This window comes from Lathyrus oleraceus, chromosome 4 (genome assembly GCF_024323335.1).
Source record: "Lathyrus oleraceus cultivar Zhongwan6 chromosome 4, CAAS_Psat_ZW6_1.0, whole genome shotgun sequence".
Classification (NCBI taxonomy): domain Eukaryota; kingdom Viridiplantae; phylum Streptophyta; class Magnoliopsida; order Fabales; family Fabaceae; genus Lathyrus; species Lathyrus oleraceus.
Genome location: NC_066582.1, coordinates 202,983,582 through 202,990,088, shown reverse-complemented (window position 1 = coordinate 202,990,088; position 6,507 = coordinate 202,983,582). Strand labels below are relative to the sequence as shown.

General features: G+C 39.5%; 1 non-coding gene across 1 annotated transcript; it reads right to left on the bottom strand.

Annotated features, from left to right (window-relative positions):
* Positions 1-2,237: 2,237 nt before the first annotated feature.
* LOC127077024 (small nucleolar RNA R71) lies at positions 2,238-2,344 on the bottom strand. Its single transcript, XR_007787013.1, has one exon. It is a non-coding gene; the product is annotated as a small nucleolar RNA R71 (small nucleolar RNA).
* Between the last annotated feature and the right edge of the window lie 4,163 nt (positions 2,345-6,507).

The window sequence follows — 6,507 nt, the reverse complement described above, 5'->3', positions numbered from 1 at the left end:
ATGCATTCTAGTTATTTTATTGACATTTTGTTGTGTTATTACTGTGTTTTCCTTTATTTTCAGGTTTTTACTTTAATCGGAGCCCCGATCGAGAAAAGGAGTGAAAAAGGGCTAAAAACCCTAAAATTCAGCATTTTGTGCTTATGGCATACCCCATGGCGGGCGCCACAGACCAAGCCATGACGTGTCCAAGTCCAACTTCCTCAACTCCCATGTTTCCCCAATTCATCCACTAAGGCGCCCCACTTTGTGCTTGTGGCGGGCGCCATAGCCTTGTGGCGGGCGCCACAAGAAGGAAACGGTTTCCTCTATTTTCAAGTTGAAGGGCATCCAAGTCAATTCCACCTTTTTTATTTTCCTATAAATAGAAACGCGAATTCAGTTTTACAACCATCCAAACTTAGAGCAGACGAAGATCCAAACTTAGAGCAGACGAAGATCCAAACTTAGAACAGAGGCAAACTCAGAAGCAAATTTGTTTCACTTAGGCATATATTCAGTATTTTATAGTGGTAGTCGCTTCGCATTGGAGTGTTACCACAATTGTGTCATCAAGTCTGTGATAGAGTCTGTAATCGAGTTTGGAGCACTTTGGAAGGAAGTTAATCCTGCCGCCATTTTCTTTTCCGCATTGCAATTTACTCAGCCCTCCGATTGGAGCAGGTTTTCATTACTCGCATTTACTTTATTTATTTCCCGCACTCGCCTTTACTTTATTTATTTCCCGCACTCGCCTTTACTTAATTTATTTCCCGCACTCGCCTTTACTTTGTTTATTTCCTCGCACTCGCTTTAAATTATTTAATTCTCGCACTCGCACTACTTTTATTTATTTCTCGCACTCGCACTACTTTTATTTACTTTAATGCACTTTTACTTTACCATGTCTAACTAAATCTAAAAGGTTAGAATGTAAGGATCATAATTAAACCGATAATCCGTACAATTGTTCGTAGAAACACTTAAGGGCTATTTTAACTTTCAACTTAAGTTTTCCCACACTTCAATTCCGTTGGGTAAGATCGAAAGCCGTCCAACGTCTTTATAAACTTAATTGTTTTTAACTATTTCAAAAACAGCGAAAGCGCTTTGTCTAGTTCATTAGGAGTTTTTAACATCAAGGAGAAAAGAGATTTTAAAACTATTTTCGGACGCATTTATAAGTTTAGAGTCTGGTTCGTAAGAACCTCTTTTGGTTAAGAAATCCAGGTTATAATACTTTTCAACTTGGTTAAGATACTATATTTCTTAAAAATAGGTTTACTACTCTAACGCAATGCGCGCCTTTTTATAAGTGACAATAAGAGGGTTTGATTAGGGAGTACAACTCGATTCTGAATACGCGAAAGCGACAGTTCCTGTTAAATTAGTTCTTTTCAAAGTAGGAAACATTGCCCATAAGTAGTTCTATTAGCAAGTACTTGGATTATCAACTGATTACGTGAATTACATTCGACCCTGTCTTTATAAATTATATTCTATTTTCAATACTTTACTTTTCATTGCACACTACAAAAACACCTATTTTGACTGCCTTTGATAAACACCATAACAACAGATAACGATAGATTGACACTTGGTCTCTGTGGTTCGATAATCTTTTATATTACTCTGACGCGTTCGTACACTTGCGAACACCAAGTTTAACAACGCATCAAGTTTTTGGCGCCGTTGCCGGGGACCAATTTCATCAAATTTCATTTTCCTGTTGTTATATCGTTTAGACTTAGGTTATTTCCCGCCGGTCAATACGAAGAACTCGCAGTACCGGAAGTTTAAGTTTAGTAAATCCTCTGGCGGAACCTGAACGTTACGCTCGCGCACATTTATTCTTTCATAGAATTAAGAGAGCTATGGCCGAAGATCAAAACCAAAGACCTCTTAAGGACTTCGCTCAACCATCTAACGAAGAACCTAGTTCTAGTATAGTAAACCCAATCATCCCAGCCAATAATTTTGAACTTAAACAATCATTGTTGCAACTAGTGCAACAGAGACAATTCGCGGGTCTCGCTACCGAGAACCCTAACCAACATTTAAAAATATTTCTTCAATTAGCAGATACTTTTAAAACCAATGGAGCTTCTCCTGAGGCAATACGTTTAAGATTATTCCCTTTTTCCCTCAGAGATAAAGCCCTATCATGGTTAGATTCCCTTCCACCCAATTCCATTACGACTTGGGATAACCTTAGAAGAGTTTTTCTTGCTAGATATTTTTCCCCGAGTAAGACCGCCGTTCTTCGAAACCATATAACTAGATTTATCCAAAACCAAGGAGAATCGCTGTTCGAAGCTTGAGAGAGATATAAAGAGTTATTACGAGCATGCCCACATCATGGTTTAGAAAATTGGTTAATCATTCAAACCTTCTATAATGGACTTCATTATAACACAAAGATGACCATCGACGCTGCCGCAGGCGGTGCTCTGACGAACAAACCATACCCTGAAGCTAGTGCCCTCATTGAAGACATGGCTCAAAACCATCAATCATGGGGAGTCGAACGAGCGACAGTGGAGAAGAAGGAAGCCCAAGGAGGAGTGCATGAACTAAGCTCTATAGACATGATGCAAGCTAAAATGGACGCATTAGCTCTCAAAGTCGAGCATATGTACACAAACCCGAATACTGTAGCCGCAGTTTCGTCGGATTGTGAGATACGTGGAACCCAATGACACCAATCCGCTGAATGCAGTCTATTGAACAAAACCCACTTCGAGCAAGTGAACTACACCCAAGGGAACCCATATTCAAATACTTATAACCCTGGATGGAGGAATCACCCTAACTTCTCCTATAGAAACAATAACCCAATTCAAAATAATGCACCTCCGAGACCTAGTTATCAAGCCCCTAGATCAAATCAACCTATGCAACCTGTACCACCAAAGCCGAGCCTTGAGAAAATTATGGAAAATTTTATCACCGCTCAAACCCAACAAAACAAGGAGTTCATGAACCAAAACATTCATGTTAACGAATTGATTACTCAGTTAGGAACCAAGGTTGACCAAATAGTTACTCATACCAAGATGCTTGAAACACAGATCTCTCAGGTAGCTTTAAACCAAGCCCCTCAGACTACACCTGGAGGACAATTCCCTGGACAACCTCAACAAAATCCGAGAGGACAGGCCAATGCTATTACCCTAAGAAGTGGGAACGCTTATGATGAGCCACAAAACCCAAGACTAAGTGAACCCGAAACTTCTAAGGAATGTACCAAACCCCCGGACGAAGTAAAGGAACCAGAAGAATCTGAAAACCAGGATGGTCGAGAGAAAGGAGAAGAACCTAAAGATAAAATTTATGTACCGCCCCCGCCATATAAACCACCTATACCATATCCGCAAAGACTCAAACAAACCCAGATCAATAAACAGTACCAAAAATTTATTAAAGTTATAGAAAAACTTCATGTAGAAATCCATTTCACAGAAGCCATCACCCAAATACCATCTTATGCAAAGTTTCTGAAAGACGTCCTTACCAACAAACGTAGACTTGACGATCCGAAGCCTTTGGAATGTAATGCTATTTCCGAGGACAAATTAGCAAAGAAAGATAAAGATTCTGGAAATTTCTCCATTCCTTGCCTTTTGGGTAATCATGTCATCGATAAAGCTTTTCTAGACTTAGGAGCTAGTGTGAGCTTAATGCCTCTAGCAGTTTGTGAGAGGTTAAACTTAGGAGAATTACAATCCACTAAGATGTCACTTCAGTTAGCCGATAGATCTGTCAAATATCCGATAGGCATTTTAGAAGATGTCCCTGTTAGGATAGGTCAACTATTTATCCCTACTGATTTTGTCGTCATGGACATCAAAGAGGACAATGATATACCAATTCTTCTAGGTAGACCATTCTTATCGACTGCAGGAGCCATAATAAATGTCAAGAAAGGAAAGTTGACATTTGAGGTAGGTGGCGAGAAAATAGAATTTATACTTTAGAAATTTCTTATGGCACCTGTGATGGGAGACTCGTGTTATGCCTTAGATATCATTGATGAATGTGTTAGAGAATTAGAACAAAAAGAAATTATCAAGTTACCATCAACCCCCATAAAGGAAGATGATGACTTTAAAGAACCTTACATCGATGATAACCTTTACGAATGTTTATCCCTTACCCCAGATCCTATGCCATGCCCTAAGAAACCAACCTTAGAACTTAAGGAACTGCCTAAGAACCTGAGATATGAGTTCCTCGATGAAAAGATGAACCGTCCAATTATAGTCAGTCCTACCTTGAGCCAAGAGGAAACGAACCAACTTTTAGACGTTTTGCGAAGACATCCCTCAGCCTTAGGATATAATATCTCTGACCTGAAAGGTATAAGCCCGTCCATATGCATGCATCGGATTTCATTAGAAGAAGATTCAAAACCCTCTAGGGAGCATTAGAGAAGAATAAACCCTATAATGAGTGATGTTGTTAAGAAGGAAGTTCTTAAGTTGCTTGAGGCAGGTATAATCTACCAGATCTCGGATAGTAAGTGGGTGAGCCCTGTGCATGTAGTACCTAAAAAGGGAGGCATCACAGTCGTGCAAAACGATAAAGGCGAACATGTAGCAAAACATTTAGAAGGAGGATGGCGGATGTGTATAGATTATAGAAAATTAAATAAAGCAACTAGGAAGGATCATTTCCCTTTACCATTTATAGACCAGATGTTGGAGCGTCTAGCCAGACACTCTTACTTCTGTTATTTAGATGGGTACTCTGGATTCTTCCAAATGCCTATTCACCCCGAAGATCAAGAAAAAACTACTTTTACATGCCCCTATGGAACTTTTGCCTATAGACGAATGCCTTTCGGCCTCTGTAACGCCCCAGCTACTTTCCAACGCTGCATGATGTCAATCTTCGCAGATTACCTTGATGGTATCATGGAAGTGTTTATGGATGATTTCTCGGTTTGCGGATTCGATTTCCACAATTGCCTTGCTAACCTTGAGAAAATCCTGGAGTGATGCGTGGAGGTAAACCTCGTGCTAAATTGGGAAAAATGTCATTTCATGGTGACCGAAGGAATAGTTTTAGGACATATAATTTCCGAAAAGGGTATAGAGGTAGATAAAGCTAAAATAAAAGTTATAGAAAACCTAAAACCACCAAAAACAATCAGAGAAGTCCGAAGCTTTCTTGGACACGCTGGATTCTACCGGCGTTTTATTAAGGACTTCTCCAAAATAACTAAATCGTTAACCGGACTTTTAATGAAAGATGCTGAATTCATTTTCGGCGGAAAATGTAATGACACATTTAATTTCTTAAAGCAAGCATTAATCTCTGCACCTATTATGAAACCGCCCGATTGGTCGGAACCTTTTGAGATAATGTGCGATGCTAGTGATTATGCAGTTGGAGCCGTTCTAGGACAAAGGAAAGATAAAAAATTACATGCCATTTATTATGCCAGTAGAACCCTAGATGCTGCCCAACTTAACTACGCAACAACTGAAAAAGAATTACTCGCTGTAGTTTTCGCTATAGACAAATTTAGATCTTATCTAGTAGGAGCAAAAATTATTGTTTACACCGATCATGCTGCCATTCGTTACCTATTAAGTAAAAAAGATGCCAAGCCCAAGTTACTCCGATGGATTCTATTACTACAAGAGTTTGATTTAGACATAAGAGATAAAAAAGGCACTGAAAATGTAGTAGCCAATCACCTTTCTAGGCTAGAACATCTAAAACCTGAACTAGTACCTATAAATGATGATTTCGCCTATGATAGACTGATCGCTAAAGTAGAAACCATTGAAGACAATAACCTAGACCTTTATGAGCACTCCCAAAATTCTTTAGCAATAAGTAACGTACCATGGTATGCAGACTCCGTTAATTACCTAGCTGCTGATATAGTACCCCCTGATCTTGACTACCACCGCAAGAAGAAATTCATCCACGATGTGAGAAACTTCTACTGGGACGAACCGCTCCTTTTCAAAAGGGGTAAAGATGGCATTTTTCGCCGTTGCGTTCCAGAAGAAGAGGTAAATAATATTATCGAGCATTGTCATTCTGCACCTTATGGTGGACATGCGAGCACCTCTAAGACATACGCCAAGATTCTTCAAGCTGGCCTATTCTGGCCTACCATGTGGCGTGATGTCTATGCTTTCATTGTCAAATGTGATAGATGCCAACGCACTGGAAACATTTCAAGACGTGATGAGATGCCTCTAAGAAACATTCAGCAAGTAGAACTCTTTGACGTATGGGGTATAGATTTCATGGGACCTTTCCCACCATCCTTAGGGAACAGGTATATCTTAGTAGCTGTAGACTATGTGTCTAAGTGGATTGAAGTTATAGCCGCACCCACAAACGACACTAGGGTAGTAATCAAATTATTTAAAAACTATATATTCCCTAGATTTGGAATACCACGTTTGGTCATAAGCGATGGAGGATCACACTTTATATCGAGAATATTTGACAAACTTTTAAGAAAATATGGAGTTAGGCATAGAGTAGCAACACCACACCACC